Here is a 26,898-nt window from a genome sequence, read left to right as displayed (position 1 = left end):
TAGCTGGTGTGTTACATTATCTACATCAAATAAATTTGTTGTGTTGTACTATCTACACCAATTAAAGCTGGTGTGTTATATTATCTAAACACATTACAACTGGTGTGTTACATGATCTACTTCAATTAAAGCTGGTGTGTTAGATTTCCTACATCAATTAAATTTGGTGTGTTATACTATCTACACCAATTAAAGCTGGTATGTTACATGATCTACATCAATTAAAGCTGGTGTGTTACATTTTCTGCATGAATGTACGCTGGTATGTACATTAACAACAGCAATTAAAGCTGGTGTTTTATATTATTTACATCAATTAAAGCTGCTGCCTGACATTAACACCACCAATTAAAGCAGGTGTGTTATATTATCTACATCAATTAAGGTTGTTGTTTAACCTTATCTAGACCAACAGAAACTGGTGTGTTTCAATATCTTCAGCAATTTTGGCTGGCGTGTTTCATTATCTACACAAATTAAAGCTGGTGTGTTACATTATCTACACAAATTAATGCTGGTGTGTTATGTTATCTACATCAATTAAAACTAGTGTGTTACATTTTCTGCACCATTTAAAGCTAGTGTGTTACATTATCTACATCAATTAAAGTTGTTGTTTTACCTTATCTAGACCAATTGAAGCTGGTTTGTTATATTATCCACACTAATTAAAGCTGGTTTGTTACATTATCTACTCCAATTAAAGCAGGTTTGTTACATTACCTACACCAATTAAAGCTGGCGCATTACATTCTCTGCACCAATTAAAACTGGTAGTGTGTTACATTATCTACACAAATGAAAGGTGGTGTGTTACATTATCTACACTATTTCAAGCTGGTGTGTTACATTATCTACACCAATTAAAACTGGTCTGTTACATTATCTGCACCAATTAAAGCTGGTGCGTTACATTATCTGCAGCAATTAAAGCTAGTGTGTTACATTATCTGCACCAATTAAAGCTGATAAGTTACATTATCTACACCAATTAAAGCTGACTTGTTACATTATCTACACCAATTAAAGCTGGTATGTTACATTATCTATACACATTACAACTGGTGTGTTACATGATCTACTTCAATTAAAGCTGGTGTGTTACAATATCTGCACCAATTAAAGCTGGTGTGTTAGATTTCCTACATCAATTAAATTTGGTGTGTTATACTATCTGCACCAATTAAAAGTGGTGTGTTACATTACCTACATCAATTGAAGCTGGTGTGGAACAATATCTACTTCAATTAAAGCTGGTATGTTACATTCTCTGCATGAATGTAGTCTGGTATGTACATTAACAACATCAATTAAAGCTGGTGTGTTATATTAACTACATCAATTAAAGCTGCTGCATTACATTAACACCACCAATTAAAGCAGGTATGTTATATTATCCACACCAATTAAAGCTGGTTTGTTACATTATCTACACCAATTAAAGCTGCCTTGTTACATTATCTACACCAATTAAAGCTGGTGCATTACATTATCTAGACCAATTAAAGCTGGTGGTGTGTTACATTATCTAGACAAATGAAAGGTGGTGTGTTACATTATCTACACCAATTACAGATTGGTGCGTTACATTATCTGCACCAATTAAAGCTAGTCTGTTACATTTTCTAGACCAATTAAAGCCTGCTTCTTACATTATCTACACCAATTAAAGCTGGTGTGTTACATTATCTGCACCAATTAAAGCTAGTGTGTTACAATATCTGCACCAATTAAAGCTGATATGTTACATTATCTACACCAGTTAAAGCTGCCTTGTTACATTATCTACATCAATTAAAGCTGCTGCATTATATTAGCACCACCTATTAATGCTGGTGTGTTACATTATCTACACCATTTAAAGCTGGTGTGTTACATTATCTACACCATTTATAGATGGTGTGTTACATTATCTACATCAAATAAATTTGTTGTGTTGTACTATCTACACCAATTAAAGCTGGTGTGTTATATTATCTATACACATTACAACTGCTGTGTTACATGATCTACTTCAATTAAAGCTGATGTGTTAGATTTCCTACATCAATTAAATTTGGTGTGTTATACTATGTACACCAATTAAAGCTGGTATGTTACATGATCTACATCAATTAAAGTTGGTGTGTTACATTTTCTGCATGAATGTACGCTGGTATGTACATTAACAACATCAATTAAAGCTGGTGTTTTATATTATCTACATCAATTAAAGCTGGTGTGTTACATTTTCTGCACCATTTAAAGCTAGTGTGTTACATTATCTACATCAATTAAAGTTGTTGTTTTACTTTATCTAGACCAATTGAAGCTGGTTTGTTATATTATCCACACTAATTAAAGCTGGTTTGTTACATTATTTACTCCAATTAAAGCAGGTTTGTTACATTACCTACACCAATTAAAGCTGGCGCATTATATTATCTGCATCAATTAAAGCTGGTAGTGTGTTATATTATCTACACAAATGAAAGGTGGTGTGTTACATTATCTACACTATTTCAAGCTGGTCTGTTACATTATCTACACCAATTAAAGCTGGTTTGTTACATTACCTGCACCAATTAAAGCTGGTGCATTACATTATCTGCACCAATTAAAGCTGGTGTTGTGTTACATTATCTACACAAATGAAAGGTGGTGTGTTACAATATCTGTACCGATTAAAGCTGGTTTGTTACATTATCTACACCGATTAAAGCTGCTGTGTTACGTTAACTACATCAATTAAAGTTGTTGTTTAACCTTATCTAGACCAACTGAAACTGGTGTGTTTCAATATCTTCAGCAATTTTGGCTGGTGTGTTTCATTATCTACACAAATTAAAGCTGGTGTGTTACATTATCTGCACCAATTAAAGCTGGTGTGTTACATTATCTACGCAAATTAAAGCTGGTGTGTTACATTATCTACACTATTTAAAGCTCGTCTGTTACATTATCTGCACCAATTAAAGCTGGTGTGTTACGGTATCTGCGCCATTTAAAGCTGGTGTTTTACATTATCTACACCAATTAAAGCTGCCTTTTTACATTATCTACACCAATTAAAGCTACTGTGTTACATCATCTACATCAATTAAAGCTGCTGCATTATATTGGCACCACCAATTACAGCTGGTGGGTGATATTATCTACAACAATTAAAGCTGGTGTGTTACACTATCTACATCAATTAAAGTTGTTGTTTGACCTTATCTAGACTAATCGAAGCTGGTGTGTTACATTACCTACAATATTAAAGCTTGTGTGTTACAATATCTACACCAATTACAGCCTGTGTCTTACATTATCTACACCAATTAAAGTTGGTCTGTTACATTATCTACACCATTTAAAGCTGGTGTGTTACATTGTATAGACCAATTAAAGCTGGTGTGTTACATTATCAACATCGATTAAAGTTGTTTTTTGACCATATCTAGACTAATTGAAGCTGGTGTCTTACATTATCTACACCAATTAAAGCTGGTGTGTTACATTATCTACATAAATAAAGCAGGTGTTTTACATTATCTACATCAATTGAAGCTGGTGTGTTACATTATCTACACTATTTAAAGCTGGTCTATTACATTATCTGCACCAATTAAAGCTCGTTTGTCACATTACCCACACCAATTAAAGCTGGCGCATTACATTATCTGCACCAATTAAAGCTGGTGTGTTACATTATCTACGCAAATTAAAGCTGGTGTGTTACATTATCTACACTATTTAAAGCTCGTCTGTTACATTATCTGCACCAATTAAAGCTGGTGTGTTACGTTATCTTCATTAATTAAAGCTGGTGTGTTATTTTATCTGCGCCATTTAAAGCTGATGTATTACATTATCTACATCAATTAAAGCTGCCTTTTTACATTATCTACACCAATTAAAGCTGCTGTGTTACATTATCTACACCAATTAAAGCTGCTGCATTATATTGGCACCACCAATTACAACTGGTGTGTGATATTACCTATAACAATTAAAGCTGCTGTGTTACACTATCTACATCAATTAAAGTTGTTGTTTGACCTTTTCTAGACCAATCGAAGCTGGTGTGTTACATTACCTACACTATTAAAGCTGGTGTGTTACATTATCTACACCAATTACAGCCTGTGTCTTACATTATCTACACCAATTAAAGCTGGTCTGTTACATTTTCTAGACCAATTAAAGCCTGTGTCTTACAATATCTACACTAATTAAAGCTGGTGTGTTACATTATCTACACCAATTAAAGCTGGTGCGTTACATTATCCGCACACATTAAAGATGGTGCGTTATTTTATCTGCACCAATTAAAGCTGGTGTGTTACATTATCTAGACCAATTAAAGCTGGTGTGTAACATTAGCTACATCAATTAAAGTTGTTGTTTGACCTTATCTAGACTAATTGAAGCTGGTGTGTTACGTTATCTACATAAATAAAGCTGGTGTGTTACATTATCTACATCAATTGAAGCTGGTTTGTTACATTATCTACACCATTTGAAGCTGTTATTTTACATCATCTGTACACATTACAACCGGTGTGTTACATGATATACTTCAATTAAAGATGGTGTGTTACAATATCCGCATCAATTAAAGCTGGTGTGTTACATTATCTACACTATTAAAGCTGGTCTGTTACATTATCTACACCAATTAAAGCTGGTGTTTTACATGATCTACATCAGTTGAATTTGATGTGTTACATTATCTACACCAATTACAGCTGGTGCGTTACATTATCTGGTGCGTTACATTATCTGCACCAATTAAAGCAGCTGTGTTACATTATCTGCACCAAATAAAGCTGCCTTGTTACATTATCTACACCAATTTAAGCTGCTGCATTGCATTAGCACCACCTATTAAAGCTGGTGTGTTACATTATCTACACCATTTATAGCTGGTGTGTTACATTATCTACATCAAATAAATTTGTTGTGTTGTACTATCTACACCAGTTAAAGCTGGTGTGTGATATTATCTGTACACATTACAACTGGTGTGTTACATGATCTACTTCAATTAAAGCTGGTGTGTTTGATTTCCTACATCAATTAAATTTGGTCTGTTATACTATCTACACTAATTAAAGCTGGTGTGTTACATGATCTACATCAATTAAAACTGGTGTGTTACATTCTCTGCATGAATGTACGCTGGTATGTGCATTAACAACATCAATTAAAGCTGGTGTTTTATATTATCTACATCAATTAAAGCTGCTGCATTACATTAACAACACCAATTAAAGCAGGTGTGTTATATTATCCACACCAATTAAACATTATCTACACTATTAAAGCTGGTGTGTTACAGTATCTACAGCATTTAAAACTGGTCTGTTACATTTTCTAGACCAATTAAAGCCTGTGTCTTACAATATCTACACTAATTAAAGCTGGTGTGTTACATTATCTGCACCAATTAAAGCTGGTGTGTTACATTATCTAGACCAATTAAAGCTGGTGTGTTACATTATCTACATCAATTAAAGTTGTTGTTTGACCTTATCTAGACTAATTGAAGCTGGTGTGTTACGTTATCTACATAAATAAAGCTGGTGTGTTACATTATCTACATCAATTGAAGCTGGTTTGTTACATTATCTACACCATTTAAAGCTGTTATTTTACATCATCTGTACACATTACAACCGGTGTGTTACATGATATACTTCAATTAAAGATGGTGTGTTACAATATCCGCATCAATTAAAGCTGGTGTGTTACATTATCTACACTATTAAAGCTGGTCTGTTACATTATCTACACCAATTAAAGCTGGTGTTTTACATGATCTACATCAGTTGAAGTTGATGTGTTACATTATCTACACCAATTACAGCTGGTGCGTTACATTATCTGGTGCGTTACATTATCTGCACCAATTAAAGCAGCTGTGTTACATTATCTGCACCAAATAAAGCTGCCTTGTTACATTATCTACACCAATTTAAGCTGCTGCATTGCATTAGCACCACCTATTAAAGCTGGTGTGTTACATTATCTACACCATTTATAGCTGGTGTGTTACATTATCTACATCAAATAAATTTGTTGTGTTGTACTATCTACACCAGTTAAAGCTGGTGTGTGATATTATCTGTACACATTACAACTGGTGTGTTACATGATCTACTTCAATTAAAGCTGGTGTGTTTGATTTCCTACATCAATTAAATTTGGTCTGTTATACTATCTACACCAATTAAAGCTGGTGTGTTACATGATCTACATCAATTAAAACTGGTGTGTTACATTCTCTGCATGAATGTACGCTGGTATGTGCATTAACAACATCAATTAAAGCTGGTGTTTTATATTATCTACATCAATTAAAGCTGCTGCATTACATTAACAACACCAATTAAAGCAGGTGTGTTATATTATCTACACCAATTAAACATTATCTACACTATTAAAGCTGGTGTGTTACAGTATCTACAGCATTTAAAACTGGTCTGTTACATTATCTAGACCAATTAAAGCCTGTGTCTTACAATATCTACACTAATTAAAGCTGGTGTGTTACATTATCTACACCAATTAAAGCTGGTGCGTTACATTATCCGCACCAATTAAAGATGGTGCGTTACATTATCTGCACCAATTAAAGCTGTTGTGTTACATTATGTGCACCCATTAAAGCTAGTGTGTTACAATATCTGCACCTATTAAAGCTGATATGTTACATTATCTACACCAATTAAAGCTGCCTTGTTACATTATCTACACCCATTAAAGCTGGTGTGCTACATTATCTACACCAATTAAAGCTGGTATTTTACATTATCTATACACATTACAACTGGTGTGTTACATGATCTACATCAATTAAAGCTCATGTGTTACAATATCTGCACATTTAAAGCTGGTGTGTTACATTATCTACACTATTAAAGCTGGTCTGTTACATTATCTGCACCAATTAAAGCTGGTGGTGTGTTAAATTATCTACACAAATGAAAGGTGGTGTGTTACATTATCTACACAAATTAATGCTGGTGTGTTATGTTATCTACATCAATTAAAACTGGTGTGTTACATTTTCTGCACCATTTAAAGCTAGTGTGTTACATTATCTACATCAATTAAAGTTGTTGTTTTACCTTATCTAGACCAATTGAAGCTGGTTTGTTATATTATCCACACTAATTAAAACTGGTTTGTTACATTATCTACTCCAATTAAAGCAGGTTTGTTACATTACCTACACCAATTAAAGCTGGCGCATTACATTCTCTGCACCAATTAAAGCTGGTAGTGTGTTACATTATCTACACAAATGAAAGGTGGTGTGTTACATTATCTACACTATTTCAAGCTGGTCTGTTACATTATCTACACCAATTAAAACTGGTCTGTTACATTATCTGCACCAATTAAAGCTGGTGCGTTACATTATCTGCAGCAATTAAAGCTGGTGTGTTACATTATCTGCACCAATTAAAGCTGATAACTTACATTATCTACACCAATTAAAGCTGACTTGTTACATTATCTACACCAATTAAAGCTGGTATGTTACATTATCTATACACATTACAACTGGTGTGTTACATGATCTACTTCAATTAAAGCTGGTGTGTTACAATATCTGCACCAATTAAAGCTGGTGTGTTATATTTCCTACATCAATTAAATTTGGTGTGTTATACTATCTACACCAATTAAAACTGGTGTGTTACATTACCTACATCAATTGAAGCTGGTGTGGAACAATATCTACTTCAATTAAAGCTGGTATGTTACATTCTTTGCATGAATGTACGCTGGTATGTACATTAACAAAATCAATTAAAGCTGGTGTTTTATATTATCTACATCAATTAAAGCTGCTGCATTACATTAACACCACCAATTAAAGCAGGTGTGTTATAATATCCACACCAATTAAAGCTGGTGTGTTACATTATCTACACCAATTAAAGCTGCCTTGTTACATTATCTACACCAATTAAAGCTGGTGTGCTACATTATCTACACCAATTAAACTGGTATGTTACATTATCTATACACATTACAACTGGTGTGTTACATGATCTACTTCAATTAAAGCTGGTGTGTTACAATATCTGCACCAATTAAAGCTGGTGTGTTACATTATCTACAATATTAAAGCTGGTCTGTTACATTATCTACACCAATTAAAGCTGGTGTTTTACATGATCTACATCAATTGAAGCTGGTGTGAAACAATATCTACTTCAATTAAAGCTGGTGTGTTACATTCTCTGCATGAATGTACGCTGGTATGTACATTAACAACAGCAATTAAAGCTGGTGTTTTATATTATTTACATCAATTAAAGCTGCTGCATGACATTAACACCACCAATTAAAGCAGGTGTGTTATATTATCCACACCAATTAAAGCTGGTTTGTTACATTATCTACACCAATTAAAGCTGATTTGTTACATTACCTACGGCAAGTAAAGCTGGCGCATTACATTATCTACACCAATTAAAGCTGGTGGTGTGTTACGTTATCTACACTATGTCAAGCTGTTCTGTTATATTATCTACACCAATTAAAGCTGGTGTGTTACGTTATCTACATCAATTAAAGCTGGTGTGTTACATTATCTACATCAATTAAGGTTGTTGTTTAACCTTATCTAGACCAACAGAAACTGGTGTGTTTCAATATCTTCAGCAATTTTGGCTGGCGTGTTTCATTATCTACACAAATTAAATCTGGTGTGTTACATTATCTACACAAATTAATGCTGGTGTGTTATGTTATCTACATCAATTAAAACTGGTGTGTTACATTTTCTGCACCATTTAAAGCTAGTGTGTTACATTATCTACATCAATTAAAGTTGTTGTTTTACCTTATCTAGACCAATTGAAGCTGGTTTGTTACATTATCCACACTAATTAAAGCTGGTTTGTTACATTATCTACTCCAATTAAAGCAGGTTTGTTACATTACCTACACCAATTAAAGCTGGCGCATTACATTCTCTGCACCAATTAAAGCTGGTAGTGTGTTACATTATCTACACAAATGAAAGGTGGTGTGTTACATTATCTACACTATTTCAAGCTGGTGTGTTACATTATCTACACCAATTAAAACTGGTCTGTTACATTATCTGCACCAATTAAAGCTGGTGCGTTACATTATCTGCAGCAATTAAAGCTGGTGTGTTACATTATCTGCACCAATTAAAGCTGATAAGTTACATTATCTACACCAATTAAAGCTGACTTGTTACATTATCTACACCAATTAAAGCTGGTATGTTACATTATCTATACACATTACAACTGGTGTGTTACATGATCTACTTCAATTAAAGCTGGTGTGTTACAATATTTGCACCAATTAAAGCTGGTGTGTTATATTTCCTACATCAATTAAATTTGGTGTGTTATACTATCTACACCAATTAAAACTGGTGTGTTACATTACCTACATCAATTGAAGCTGGTGTGGAACAATATCTACTTCAATTAAAGCTGGTGTGTTACATTATCTACACCAATTAAAGCTGCCTTGTTACATTATCTACACCAATTAAAGCTGGTGTGCTACATTATCTACACCAATTAAACTGGTATGTTACATTATCTATACACATTACAACTGGTGTGTTACATGATCTACTTCAATTAAAGCTGGTGTGTTACAATATCTGCACCAATTAAAGCTGGTGTGTTACATTATCTACAATATTAAAGCTGGTCTGTTACATTATCTACACCAATTAAAGCTGGTGTTTTACATGATCTACATCAATTGAAGCTGGTGTGAAACAATATCTACTTCAATTAAAGCTGGTGTGTTACATTCTCTGCACGCATGAACGCTGGTATGTACATTAACAAAATCAATTAAAGCTGGTGTGTTATATTAACTACATCAATTAAAGCTGCTGCATTACATTAACACCACCAATTAAAGCAGGTGTGTTATATTATCCACACCAATTAAAGCTGGTTTGTTACATTATCTACACCAATTAAAGCGGGTTTGTTACATTACTTGCACCAATTAAAGCTGGTGCATTACATTATCTGCACCAATTAAAGCTGGTGGTGTGTTACATTGTCTACACAAATGAAAGGTGGTGTGTTACAATATCTGCACCAATTAAAGCTGGTTTGTTACATTATCTACACCAATTAAAGCTGCTGTGTTATGTTAACTACATCAATTAAAGCTGTTGTGTTACATTATATACATCAATTAAAGTTGTTGTGTAACCTTATCTAGACCAACTGAAACTCGTGTGTTTCAATATCTTCAGCAATTTTGGCTAGCGTGTTCATTATCTACACAAATTAAAGCTGGTGTGTTACATTATCTACACTATTTAAAGCTGGTCTGTTACATTATCTGCACCAATTAAAGCTGGTTTGTCACATTACCTACACCAATTAAAGCTGGCGCATTACATTATCTGCACCAATTAAAGCTGGTGTGTTACATTATCTACGCAAATTAAAGCTGGTGTGTAACCTTATCTGCGCCATTTAAAGCTGGTGTATTACATTATCTACACCAATTAAAGCTGCCTTTTTACATTATCTACGCCGATTAAAGCTACTGTGTTACATCATCTACACCAATTAAAGCTGCTGCATTATATTGGCACCAGCAATTACAGCTTGTGGGTGATATTATCTACAACAATTAAAGCTGGTGTGTTACACTATCTACATCAATTAAAGTTGTTGTTTGACCTTATCTAGACTAATTGAAGCTGGTGTGTTACATTACCTACACAAATTAAAGCTGGTGTGTTACATTATCTACACAAATTAATGCTAGTGTGTTATGTTATCTACATCAATTAAAACTGGTGTGTTACATTTTCTGCACCATTTAAAGCTAGTGTGTTACATTATCTACATCAATTAAAGTTGTTGTTTTACCTTATCTAGACCAATTGAAGCTGGTTTGTTATATTATCCACACTAATTAAAGCTGGTTTGTTACATTATCTACTCCAATTAAAGCAGGTTTGTTACGTTACCTACACCAATTAAAGCTGGCGCATTACATTCTCTGCACCAATTAAAGCTGGTAGTGTGTTACATTATCTACACAAATGAAAGGTGGTGTGTTACATCATCTACACTATTTCAAGCTGGTGTGTTACATTATCTACACCAATTAAAACTGGTCTGTTACATTATCTGCACCAATTAAAGCTGGTGCGTTACATTATCTGCAGCAATTAAAGCTGGTGTGTTACATTATCTGCACCAATTAAAGCTGATAAGTTATATTATCTACACCAATTAAAGCTGACTTGTTACATTATCTACACCAATTAAAGCTGGTATGTTACATTATCTATACACATTACAACTGGTGTGTTACATGATCTACTTCAATTAAAGCTGGTGTGTTACAATATCTGCACCAATTAAAGCTGGTGTGTTAGATTTCCTACATCAATTAAATTTGGTGTGTTATACTATCTACACCAATTAAAAGTGGTGTGTTACATTACCTACATCAATTGAAGCTGGTGTGGAACAATATCTACTTCAATTAAAGCTGGTATGTTACATTCTCTGCATGAATGTAGTCTGGTATGTACATTAACAACATCAATTAAAGCTGGTGTGTTATATTAACTACATCAATTAAAGCTGCTGCATTACATTAACACCACCAATTAAAGCAGGTATGTTATATTATCCACACCAATTAAAGCTGGTTTGTTACATTATCTACACCAATTAAAGCTGCCTTGTTACATTATCTACACCAATTAAAGCTGGTGCATTACATTATCTGCACCAATTAAAGCTGGTGGTGTGTTACATTATCTAGACAAATGAAAGGTGGTGTGTTACATTATCTACACCAATTACAGATTGGTGCGTTACATTATCTGCACCAATTAAAGCTAGTCTGTTACATTTTCTAGACCAATTAAAGCCTGCTTCTTACATTATCTACACCAATTAAAGCTGGTGTGTTACATTATCTGCACCAATTAAAGCTAGTGTGTTACAATATCTGCACCAATTAAAGCTGATATGTTACATTATCTACACCAGTTAAAGCTGCCTTGTTACATTATCTACATCAATTAAAGCTGCTGCATTACATTAGCACCACCTATTAATGCTGGTGTGTTACATTATCTACACCATTTATAGATGGTGTGTTACATTATCTACATCAAATAAATTTGTTGTGTTGTACTATCTACACCAATTAAAGCTGGTGTGTTATATTATCTATACACATTACAACTGGTGTGTTACATGATCTACTTCAATTAAAGCTGGTGTGTTAGATTTCCTGCATCAATTAAATTTGGTGTGTTATACTATCTACACCAATTAAAGCTGGTATGTTACATGATCTACATCAATTAAAGCTGGTGTGTTACATTTTCTGCATGAATGTACGCTGGTATGTACATTAACAACAGCAATTAAAGCTGGTGTTTTATATTATCTACATCAATTAAAGCTGCTGCATGACATTAACACCACCAATTAAAGCAGGTGTGTTATATTATCCACACCAATTAAAGCTGGTTTGTTACATTATCTACACCAATTAAAGCTGGTTTGTTACATTACCTACGGCAAGTAAAGCTGGCGTATTACATTAACTACACCAGTTAAAGTTGGTCTGATACATTATCTACACCATTTAAAGCTGGTGTGTTACATTACCTAGACCAATTAAAGCTGGTGTGTTACATTATCTACATCAATTAAAGTTGTTTTTTGACCATATCTAGACTAATTGAAGCTGGTGTCTTACATTATCTACACCAATTAAAGCTGGTGTGTTACATTATCTTCATAAATAAAGCAGGTGTGTTACATTATCTACATCAATTGAAGCTGGTGTGTTACATGATCTATTTCAATTAAAGCTGGTGTGTTACAATATCTGCACCAATTAAAGCTGGTGTGTTACATTATCTGCACCAATTAAAGCTGGTGTTTTACATGATCTACATCAATTGAAGCTAGTGTGGAACAATATCTACTTCAATTAAAGCTGGTGTGTTACATTCTCTGCATGAATGAACGCTGGTATGTACATTAACAAGATCAATTAAAGCTGATGTGTTATATTATCTACATCAATTAAAGCTGCTGCATGACATTAACACCACCAATTAAAGCAGGTGTGTTATATTATCCACACCAATTAAAGCTGGTTTGTTACATTATCTACACCAATTAAAGCGGGTATGTTACATTACCTACACCAATTAAAGCTGGCGCATTACATTATCTGCACCAATTAAAGCTGGTGGTGTGTTAAATTATCTACACAGATGAAAGGTGGTGTGTTACATTATCTACACTATTTCAAGCTGGTCTGTTACATTATCTACACCAATTAAAGCTGCTGTGTTACGTTATCTACATCAATTAAAGCTGGTATGTTACATTATCTACATCAATTTAATTTGTTGTTTAACCTTATCTAGACCAACTGAAACTGGTGTGTTTCAATATCTTGAGCAATTTTGGCTGGCGTGTTTCATTGTCTACACAAATTAAAGCTGGTGTGTTACATTATCTACACAAATTAAAGCTGGTCTGTTACATTATCTACACTATTTAAAGCTGGTGTGTTACATTATCTGCACCAATTAAAGCTGGTTTGTTACATTACCTACACCAATTAAAGCTGGCGCATTACATTATCTGCACCAATTAAAGCTGCTGTTGTGTTAAATTATCTACACAGATGAAAGGTGGTGTGTTACATTATCTACACTATTTAAAGCTGGTCTGTTACATTATCTACACCAATTAAAGCTGCTGTGTTACGTTATCTACATCAATTAAAGCTGGTATGTTACATTATCTACATCAATTTAATTTGTTGTTTAACCTTATCTAGACCAACTGAAACTGGTGTGTTTCAATATCTTGAGCAATTTTGGCTGGCGTGTTTCATTGTCTACACAAATTAAAGCTGGTGTGTTACATTATCTACACAAATTAAAGCTGGTCTGTTACATTATCTACACTATTTAAAGCTGGTGTGTTACATTATCTGCACCAATTAAAGCTGGTTTGTTACATTACCTACACCAATTAAAGCTGGCGCATCACATTATCTTCACCAATTAAAGCTTGTGTGTTACATTATCTATGCAAATTAAAGCTGGTGTGTTACATTATCTACACTATTTAAAGCTGGTCTGTTACATTATCTGCACCAATTAAAGCTGGTGTGTTACGTTATCTACATCAATTAAAGCTGGTGTGTTACATTGTCTACACAATTAAAGCTGGTGCATTGCATTAGCACAACCAATTACAGCAGGTGGGTGATATTATCTACAGCAATTAAAGCTGGTGTGTTACATTATCTAGACCAATTAAAGCCTGCTTCTTACATTATCTACACCAATTAAAGCTGGTGTGTTACATTATCTACACCAATTACAGATTGGTGCGTTACATTATCTGCACCAATTAAAGCTAGTCTGTTACATTTTCTAGACCAATTAAAGCCTGCTTCTTACATTATCTACACCAATTAAAGCTGGTGTGTTACATTATCTGCACCAATTAAAGCTAGTGTGTTACAATATCTGCACCAATTAAAGCTGATATGTTACATTATCTACACCAATTAGAGCTGCCTTGTTACATTATCTACACCAATTAAAGCTGCTGCATTATATTAGCACCACCTATTAATGCTGGTGTGTTACATTATCTACACCATTTAAAGCTGGTGTGTTACATTATCTACACCATTTATAGCTGGTGTGTTACATTATCTACATCAAATAAATTTGTTGTGTTGTACTATCTACACCAATTAAAGCTGGTGTGTTAGATTTCCTACATCAATTAAATTTGGTGTGTTATACTATCTACACCAATTAAAGCTGGTATGTTACATGATCTACATCAATTAAAGCTGGTGTGTTACATTTTCTGCATGAATGTACGCTGGTATGTACATTAACAACAGCAATTAAAGCTGGTGTTTTATATTATTTACATCAATTAAAGCTGCTGCATGACATTAACACCACCAATTAAAGCAGGTGTGTTATATTATCCACACCAATTAAAGCTGGTTTGTTACATTATCTACACCAATTAAAGCTGGTTTGTTACATTACCTACGGCAAGTAAAGCTGGCACATTACATTATCTACACCAATTAAAGCTGGTGGTGTGTTACGTTATCTACACTATGTCAAGCTGTTCTGTTATATTATCTACACCAATTAAAGCTGGTGTGTTACATTATCTACATCAATTAAGGTTGTTGTTTAACCTTATCTAGACCAACAGAAACTGGTGTGTTTCAATATCTTCAGCAATTTTGGCTGGCGTGTTTCATTATCTACACAAATTAAATCTGGTGTGTTACATTATCTACACAAATTAATGCTGGTGTGTTATGTTATCTACATCAATTAAAACTGGTGTGTTACATTTTCTGCACCATTTAAAGCTAGTGTGTTACATTATCTACATCAATTAAAGTTGTTGTTTTACCTTATCTAGACCAATTGAAGCTGGTTTGTTATATTATCCACACTAATTAAAGCTGGTTTGTTACGTTATCTACTCCAATTAAAGCAGGTTTGTTACGTTACCTACACCAATTAAAGCTGGCGCATTACATTCTCTGCACCAATTAAAGCTGGTAGTGTGTTACATTATCTACACAAATGAAAGGTGGTGTGTTACATCATCTACACTATTTCAAGCTGGTGTGTTACATTATCTACACCAATTAAAACTGGTCTGTTACATTATCTGCACCAATTAAAGCTGGTGCGTTACATTATCTGCAGCAATTAAAGCTGGTGTGTTACATTATCTGCACCAATTAAAGCTGATAAGTTATATTATCTACACCAATTAAAGCTGACTTGTTACATTATCTACACCAATTAAAGCTGGTATGTTACATTATCTATACACATTACAACTGGTGTGTTACATGATCTACTTCAATTAAAGCTGGTGTGTTACAATATCTGCACCAATTAAAGCTGGTGTGTTAGATTTCCTACATCAATTAAATTTGGTGTGTTATACTATCTACACCAATTAAAAGTGGTGTGTTACATTACCTACATCAATTGAAGCTGGTGTGGAACAATATCTACTTCAATTAAAGCTGGTATGTTACATTCTCTGCATGAATATAGTCTGGTATGTACATTAACAACATCAATTAAAGCTGGTGTGTTATATTAACTACATCAATTAAAGCTGCTGCATTACATTAACACCACCAATTAAAGCAGGTATGTTATATTATCCACACCAATTAAAGCTGGTTTGTTACATTATCTACACCAATTAAAGCTGCCTTGTTACATTATCTACACCAATTAAAGCTGGTGCATTACATTATCTGCACCAATTAAAGCTGGTGGTGTGTTACATTATCTAGACAAATGAAAGGTGGTGTGTTACATTATCTACACCAATTACAGATTGGTGCGTTACATTATCTGCACCAATTAAAGCTAGTCTGTTACATTTTCTAGACCAATTAAAGCCTGCTTCTTACATTATCTACACCAATTAAAGCTGGTGTGTTACATTATCTGCACCAATTAAAGCTAGTGTGTTACAATATCTGCACCAATTAAAGCTGATATGTTACATTATCTACACCAGTTAAAGCTGCCTTGTTACATTATCTACATCAATTAAAGCTGCTGCATTACATTAGCACCACCTATTAATGCTGGTGTGTTACATTATCTACACCATTTATAGATGGTGTGTTACATTATCTACATCAAATAAATTTGTTGTGTTGTACTATCTACACCAATTAAAGCTGGTGTGTTATATTATCTATACACATTACAACTGGTGTGTTACATGATCTACTTCAATTAAAGCTGGTGTGTTAGATTTCCTGCATCAATTAAATTTGGTGTGTTATACTATCTACACCAATTAAAGCTGGTATGTTACATGATCTACATCAATTAAAGCTGGTGTGTTACATTTTCTGCATGAATGTACGCTGGTATGTACATTAACAACAGCAATTAAAGCTGGTGTTTTATATTATCTACATCAATTAAAGCTGCTGCATGACATTAACACCACCAATTAAAGCAGGTGTGTTATATTATCCACACCAATTAAAGCTGGTTTGTTACATTATCTACACCAATTAAAGCTGGTTTGTTACATTACCTACGGCAAGTAAAGCTGGCGTATTACATTAACTACACCAGTTAAAGTTGGTCTGATACATTATCTACACCATTTAAAGCTGGTGTGTTACATTACCTAGACCAATTAAAGCTGGTGTGTTACATTATCTACATCAATTAAAGTTGTTTTTTGACCATATCTAGACTAATTGAAGCTGGTGTCTTACATTATCTACACCAATTAAAGCTGGTGTGTTACATTATCTTCATAAATAAAGCAGGTGTGTTACATTATCTACATCAATTGAAGCTGGTGTGTTACATGATCTATTTCAATTAAAGCTGGTGTGTTACAATATCTGCACCAATTAAAGCTGGTGTGTTACATTATCTGCACCAATTAAAGCTGGTGTTTTACATGATCTACATCAATTGAAGCTAGTGTGGAACAATATCTAGTTCAATTAAAGCTGGTGTGTTACATTCTCTGCATGAATGAACGCTGGTATGTACATTAACAAGATCAATTAAAGCTGATGTGTTATATTATCTACATCAATTAAAGCTGCTGCATGACATTAACACCACCAATTAAAGCAGGTGTGTTATATTATCCACACCAATTAAAGCTGGTTTGTTACATTATCTACACCAATTAAAGCGGGTATGTTACATTACCTACACCAATTAAAGCTGGCGCATTACATTATCTGCACCAATTAAAGCTGGTGGTGTGTTAAATTATCTACACAGATGAAAGGTGGTGTGTTACATTATCTACACTATTTCAAGCTGGTCTGTTACATTATCTACACCAATTAAAGCTGCTGTGTTACGTTATCTACATCAATTAAAGCTGGTATGTTACATTATCTACATCAATTTAATTTGTTGTTTAACCTTATCTAGACCAACTGAAACTGGTGTGTTTCAATATCTTGAGCAATTTTGGCTGGCGTGTTTCATTGTCTACACAAATTAAAGCTGGTGTGTTACATTATCTACACAAATTAAAGCTGGTCTGTTACATTATCTACACTATTTAAAGCTGGTGTGTTACATTATCTGCACCAATTAAAGCTGGTTTGTTACATTACCTACACCAATTAAAGCTGGCGCATTACATTATCTGCACCAATTAAAGCTGCTGTTGTGTTAAATTATCTACACAGATGAAAGGTGGTGTGTTACATTATCTACACTATTTAAAGCTGGTCTGTTACATTATCTACACCAATTAAAGCTGCTGTGTTACGTTATCTACATCAATTAAAGCTGGTATGTTACATTATCTACATCAATTTAATTTGTTGTTTAACCTTATCTAGACCAACTGAAACTGGTGTGTTTCAATATCTTGAGCAATTTTGGCTGGCGTGTTTCATTGTCTACACAAATTAAAGCTGGTGTGTTACATTATCTACACAAATTAAAGCTGGTCTGTTACATTATCTACACTATTTAAAGCTGGTGTGTTACATTATCTGCACCAATTAAAGCTGGTTTGTTACATTACCTACACCAATTAAAGCTGGCGCATCACATTATCTTCACCAATTAAAGCTTGTGTGTTACATTATCTATGCAAATTAAAGCTGGTGTGTTACATTATCTACACTATTTAAAGCTGGTCTGTTACATTATCTGCACCAATTAAAGCTGGTGTGTTACGTTATCTACATCAATTAAAGCTGGTGTGTTACATTGTCTACACAATTAAAGCTGGTGCATTGCATTAGCACAACCAATTACAGCAGGTGGGTGATATTATCTACAGCAATTAAAGCTGGTGTGTTACATTATCTAGACCAATTAAAGCCTGCTTCTTACATTATCTACACCAATTAAAGCTGGTGTGTTACATTATCTACACCAATTACAGATTGGTGCGTTACATTATCTGCACCAATTAAAGCTAGTCTGTTACATTTTCTAGACCAATTAAAGCCTGCTTCTTACATTATCTACACCAATTAAAGCTGGTGTGTTACATTATCTGCACCAATTAAAGCTAGTGTGTTACAATATCTGCACCAATTAAAGCTGATATGTTACATTATCTACACCAATTAAAGCTGCCTTGTTACATTATCTACACCAATTAAAGCTGCTGCATTATATTAGCACCACCTATTAATGCTGGTGTGTTACATTATCTACACCATTTAAAGCTGGTGTGTTACATTATCTACACCATTTATAGCTGGTGTGTTACATTATCTACATCAAATAAATTTGTTGTGTTGTACTATCTACACCAATTAAAGCTGGTGTGTTAGATTTCCTACATCAATTAAATTTGGTGTGTTATACTATCTACACCAATTAAAGCTGGTATGTTACATGATCTACATCAATTAAAGCTGGTGTGTTACATTTTCTGCATGAATGTACGCTGGTATGTACATTAACAACAGCAATTAAAGCTGGTGTTTTATATTATTTACATCAATTAAAGCTGCTGCATGACATTAACACCACCAATTAAAGCAGGTGTGTTATATTATCCACACCAATTAAAGCTGGTTTGTTACATTATCTACACCAATTAAAGCTGGTTTGTTACATTACCTACGGCAAGTAAAGCTGGCGCATTACATTATCTACACCAATTAAAGCTGGTGGTGTGTTACGTTATCTACACTATGTCAAGCTGTTCTGTTATATTATCTACACCAATTAAAGCTGGTGTGTTACGTTATCTACATCAATTAAAGCTGGTGTGTTACATTATCTACATCAATTAAGGTTGTTGTTTAACCTTATCTAGACCAACAGAAACTGGTGTGTTTCAATATCTTCAGCAATTTTGGCTGGCGTGTTTCATTATCTACACAAATTAAAGCTGGTGTGTTACATTATCTACACAAATTAATGCTGGTGTGTTATGTTATCTACATCAATTAAAACTGGTGTGTTACATTTTCTGCACCATTTAAAGCTAGTGTGTTACATTATCTACATCAATTAAAGTTGTTGTTTTACCTTATCTAGACCAATTGAAGCTGGTTTGTTATATTATCCACACTAATTAAAGCTGGTTTGTTACGTTATCTACTCCAATTAAAGCAGGTTTGTTACGTTACCTACACCAATTAAAGCTGGCGCATTACATTCTCTGCACCAATTAAAGCTGGTAGTGTGTTACATTATCTACACAAATGAAAGGTGGTGTGTTACATCATCTACACTATTTCAAGCTGGTGTGTTACATTATCTACACCAATTAAAACTGGTGTGTTACATTATCTGCACCAATTAAAGCTGGTGCGTTACATTATCTGCAGCAATTAAAGCTGGTGTGTTACATTATCTGCACCAATTAAAGCTGATAAGTTATATTATCTACACCAATTAAAGCTGACTTGTTACATTATCTACACCAATTAAAGCTGGTATGTTACATTATCTATACACATTACAACTGGTGTGTTACATGATCTACTTCAATTAAAGCTGGTGTGTTACAATATCTGCACCAATTAAAGCTGGTGTGTTAGATTTCCTACATCAATTAAATTTGGTGTGTTATACTATCTACACCAATTAAAAGTGGTGTGTTACATTACCTACATCAATTGAAGCTGGTGTGGAACAATATCTACTTCAATTAAAGCTGGTATGTTACATTCTCTGCATGAATGTAGTCTGGTATGTACATTAACAACATCAATTAAAGCTGGTGTGTTATATTAACTACATCAATTAAAGCTGCTGCATTACATTAACACCACCAATTAAAGCAGGTATGTTATATTATCCACACCAATTAAAGCTGGTTTGTTACATTATCTACACCAATTAAAGCTGCCTTGTTACATTATCTACACCAATTAAAGCTGGTGCATTACATTATCTGCACCAATTAAAGCTGGTGGTGTGTTACATTATCTAGACAAATGAAAGGTGGTGTGTTACATTATCTACACCAATTACAGATTGGTGCGTTACATTATCTGCACCAATTAAAGCTAGTCTGTTACATTTTCTAGACCAATTAAAGCCTGCTTCTTACATTATCTACACCAATTAAAGCTGGTGTGTTACATTATCTGCACCAATTAAAGCTAGTGTGTTACAATATCTGCACCAATTAAAGCTGATATGTTACATTATCTACACCAGTTAAAGCTGCCTTGTTACATTATCTACATCAATTAAAGCTGCTGCATTACATTAGCACCACCTATTAATGCTGGTGTGTTACATTATCTACACCATTTATAGATGGTGTGTTACATTATCTACATCAAATAAATTTGTTGTGTTGTACTATCTACACCAATTAAAGCTGGTGTGTTATATTATCTATACACATTACAACTGGTGTGTTACATGATCTACTTCAATTAAAGCTGGTGTGTTAGATTTCCTGCATCAATTAAATTTGGTGTGTTATACTATCTACACCAATTAAAGCTGGTATGTTACATGATCTACATCAATTAAAGCTGGTGTGTTACATTTTCTGCATGAATGTACGCTGGTATGTACATTAACAACAGCAATTAAAGCTGGTGTTTTATATTATCTACATCAATTAAAGCTGCTGCATGACATTAACACCACCAATTAAAGCAGGTGTGTTATATTATCCACACCAATTAAAGCTGGTTTGTTACATTATCTACACCAATTAAAGCTGGTTTGTTACATTACCTACGGCAAGTAAAGCTGGCGTATTACATTAACTACACCAGTTAAAGTTGGTCTGATACATTATCTACACCATTTAAAGCTGGTGTGTTACATTACCTAGACCAATTAAAGCTGGTGTGTTACATTATCTACATCAATTAAAGTTGTTTTTTGACCATATCTAGACTAATTGAAGCTGGTGTCTTACATTATCTACACCAATTAAAGCTGGTGTGTTACATTATCTTCATAAATAAAGCAGGTGTGTTACATTATCTACATCAATTGAAGCTGGTGTGTTACATGATCTATTTCAATTAAAGCTGGTGTGTTACAATATCTGCACCAATTAAAGCTGGTGTGTTACATTATCTGCACCAATTAAAGCTGGTGTTTTACATGATCTACATCAATTGAAGCTAGTGTGGAACAATATCTACTTCAATTAAAGCTGGTGTGTTACATTCTCTGCATGAATGAACGCTGGTATGTACATTAACAAGATCAATTAAAGCTGATGTGTTATATTATCTACATCAATTAAAGCTGCTGCATGACATTAACACCACCAATTAAAGCAGGTGTGTTATATTATCCACACCAATTAAAGCTGGTTTGTTACATTATCTACACCAATTAAAGCGGGTATGTTACATTACCTACACCAATTAAAGCTGGCGCATTACATTATCTGCACCAATTAAAGCTGGTGGTGTGTTAAATTATCTACACAGATGAAAGGTGGTGTGTTACATTATCTACACTATTTCAAGCTGGTCTGTTACATTATCTACACCAATTAAAGCTGCTGTGTTACGTTATCTACATCAATTAAAGCTGGTATGTTACATTATCTACATCAATTTAATTTGTTGTTTAACCTTATCTAGACCAACTGAAACTGGTGTGTTTCAATATCTTGAGCAATTTTGGCTGGCGTGTTTCATTGTCTACACAAATTAAAGCTGGTGTGTTACATTATCTACACAAATTAAAGCTGGTCTGTTACATTATCTACACTATTTAAAGCTGGTGTGTTACATTATCTGCACCAATTAAAGCTGGTTTGTTACATTACCTACACCAATTAAAGCTGGCGCATTACATTATCTGCACCAATTAAAGCTGCTGTTGTGTTAAATTATCTACACAGATGAAAGGTGGTGTGTTACATTATCTACACTATTTAAAGCTGGTCTGTTACATTATCTACACCAATTAAAGCTGCTGTGTTACGTTATCTACATCAATTAAAGCTGGTATGTTACATTATCTACATCAATTTAATTTGTTGTTTAACCTTATCTAGACCAACTGAAACTGGTGTGTTTCAATATCTTGAGCAATTTTGGCTGGCGTGTTTCATTGTCTACACAAATTAAAGCTGGTGTGTTACATTATCTACACAAATTAAAGCTGGTCTGTTACATTATCTACACTATTTAAAGCTGGTGTGTTACATTATCTGCACCAATTAAAGCTGGTTTGTTACATTACCTACACCAATTAAAGCTGGCGCATCACATTATCTTCACCAATTAAAGCTTGTGTGTTACATTATCTATGCAAATTAAAGCTGGTGTGTTACATTATCTACACTATTTAAAGCTGGTCTGTTACATTATCTGCACCAATTAAAGCTGGTGTGTTACGTTATCTACATCAATTAAAGCTGGTGTGTTACATTGTCTACACAATTAAAGCTGGTGCATTGCATTAGCACAACCAATTACAGCAGGTGGGTGATATTATCTACAGCAATTAAAGCTGGTGTGTTACATTATCTAGACCAATTAAAGCCTGCTTCTTACATTATCTACACCAATTAAAGCTGGTGTGTTACATTATCTACACCAATTACAGATTGGTGCGTTACATTATCTGCACCAATTAAAGCTAGTCTGTTACATTTTCTAGACCAATTAAAGCCTGCTTCTTACATTATCTACACCAATTAAAGCTGGTGTGTTACATTATCTGCACCAATTAAAGCTAGTGTGTTACAATATCTGCACCAATTAAAGCTGATATGTTACATTATCTACACCAATTAAAGCTGCCTTGTTACATTATCTACACCAATTAAAGCTGCTGCATTATATTAGCACCACCTATTAATGCTGGTGTGTTACATTATCTACACCATTTAAAGCTGGTGTGTTACATTATCTACACCATTTATAGCTGGTGTGTTACATTATCTACATCAAATAAATTTGTTGTGTTGTACTATCTACACCAATTAAAGCTGGTGTGTTAGATTTCCTACATCAATTAAATTTGGTGTGTTATACTATCTACACCAATTAAAGCTGGTATGTTACATGATCTACATCAATTAAAGCTGGTGTGTTACATTTTCTGCATGAATGTACGCTGGTATGTACATTAACAACAGCAATTAAAGCTGGTGTTTTATATTATTTACATCAATTAAAGCTGCTGCATGACATTAACACCACCAATTAAAGCAGGTGTGTTATATTATCCACACCAATTAAAGCTGGTTTGTTACATTATCTACACCAATTAAAGCTGGTTTGTTACATTACCTACGGCAAGTAAAGCTGGCGCATTACATTATCTACACCAATTAAAGCTGGTGGTGTGTTACGTTATCTACACTATGTCAAGCTGTTCTGTTATATTATCTACACCAATTAAAGCTGGTGTGTTACGTTATCTACATCAATTAAAGCTGGTGTGTTACATTATCTACATCAATTAAGGTTGTTGTTTAACCTTATCTAGACCAACAGAAACTGGTGTGTTTCAATATCTTCAGCAATTTTGGCTGGCGTGTTTCATTATCTACACAAATTAAAGCTGGTGTGTTACATTATCTACACAAATTAATGCTGGTGTGTTATGTTATCTACATCAATTAAAACTGGTGTGTTACATTTTCTGCACCATTTAAAGCTAGTGTGTTACATTATCTACATCAATTAAAGTTGTTGTTTTACCTTATCTAGACCAATTGAAGCTGGTTTGTTATATTATCCACACTAATTAAAGCTGGTTTGTTACATTATCTACTCCAATTAAAGCAGGTTTGTTACATTACCTACACCAATTAAAGCTGGCGCATTACATTCTCTGCACCAATTAAAGCTGGTAGTGTGTTACATTATCTACACCAATTAAAGCTGCTGCATTATATTAGCACCACCTATTAATGCTGGTGTGTTACATTATCTACACCATTTAAAGCTGGTGTGTTATATTATCTACACCATTTATAGCTGGTGTGTTACATTATCTACATCAAATAAATTTGTTGTGTTGTACTATCTACACCAATTAAAGCTGGTGTGTTATATTATCTATACACATTACAACTGGTGTGTTACATGATCTACTTCAATTAAAGCTGGTGTGTTAGATTTCCTACATCAATTAAATTTGGTGTGTTATACTATCTACACCAATTAAAGCTGGTATGTTACATGATCTACATCAATTAAAGCTGGTGTGTTACATTTTCTGCATGAATGTACGCTGGTATGTACATTAACAACAGCAATTAAAGCTGGTGTTTTATATTATTTACATCAATTAAAGCTGCTGCATGACATTAACACCACCAATTAAAGCTGGTGTGTTATATTATCTACATCAATTAAGGTTGTTGTTTAACCTTATCTAGACCAACAGAAACTGGTGTGTTTCAATATCTTCAGCAATTTTGGCTGGCGTGTTTCATTATCTACACAAATTAAAGCTGGTGTGTTACATTATCTACACAAATTAATGCTGGTGTGTTATGTTATCTACATCAATTAAAACTGGTGTGTTACATTTTCTGCACCATTTAAAGCTAGTGTGTTACATTATCTACATCAATTAAAGTTGTTGTTTTACCTTATCTAGACCAATTGAAGCTGGTTTGTTATATTATCCACACTAATTAAAGCTGGTTTGTTACATTATCTACTCCAATTAAAGCAGGTTTGTTACATTACCTACACCAATTAAAGCTGGCGCATTACATTCTCTGCACCAATTAAAACTGGTAGTGTGTTACATTATCTACACAAATGAAAGGTGGTGTGTTACATTATCTACACTATTTCAAGCTGGTCTGTTACATTATCTACACCAATTAAAACTGGTCTGTTACATTATCTGCACCAATTAAAGCTGATAAGTTACATTATCTACACCAATTAAAGCTGACTTGTTACATTATCTACACCAATTAAAGCTGGTATGTTACATTATCTATACACATTACAACTGGTGTGTTACATGATCTACTTCAATTAAAGCTGGTGTGTTACAATATCTGCACCAATTAAAGCTGGTGTGTTAGATTTCCTACATCAATTAAATTTGGTGTGTTATACTATCTGCACCAATTAAAAGTGGTGTGTTACATTACCTACATCAATTGAAGCTGGTGTGGAACAATATCTACTTCAATTAAAGCTGGTATGTTACATTCTCTGCATGAATGTACTCTGGTATGTACATTAACAACATCAATTAAAGCTGGTGTGTTATATTAACTACATCAATTAAAGCTGCTGCATTACATTAACACCACCAATTAAAGCAGGTATGTTATATTATCCACACCAATTAAAGCTGGTTTGTTACATTATCTACACCAATTAAAGCTGCCTTGTTACATTATCTACACCAATTAAAGCTGGTGCATTACATTATCTGCACCAATTAAAGCTGGTGGTGTGTTACATTATCTAGACAAATGAAAGGTGGTGTGTTACATTATCTACACCAATTACAGATTGGTGCGTTACATTATCTGCACCAATTAAAGCTAGTCTGTTACATTTTCTAGACCAATTAAAGCCTGCTTCTTACATTATCTACACCAATTAAAGCTGGTGTGTTACATTATCTGCACCAATTAAAGCTAGTGTGTTACAATATCTGCACCAATTAAAGCTGATATGTTACATTATCTACACCAGTTAAAGCTGCCTTGTTACATTATCTACAACAATTAAAGCTGCTGCATTACATTAGCACCACCTATTAATGCTGGTGTGTTACATTATCTACACCATTTAAAGCTGGTGTGTTACATTATCTACACCATTTATAGATGGTGTGTTACATTATCTACATCAAATAAATTTGTTGTGTTGTACTATCTACACCAATTAAAGCTGGTGTGTTATATTATCTATACA

The sequence above is a fragment of the Carcharodon carcharias genome, chromosome 25 (genome assembly GCF_017639515.1).
Source record: "Carcharodon carcharias isolate sCarCar2 chromosome 25, sCarCar2.pri, whole genome shotgun sequence".
NCBI classification, from domain to species: domain Eukaryota; kingdom Metazoa; phylum Chordata; class Chondrichthyes; order Lamniformes; family Lamnidae; genus Carcharodon; species Carcharodon carcharias.
The sequence above is the reverse complement of the archived record's forward strand: the minus strand, read 5'-3'. Positions refer to the sequence as shown.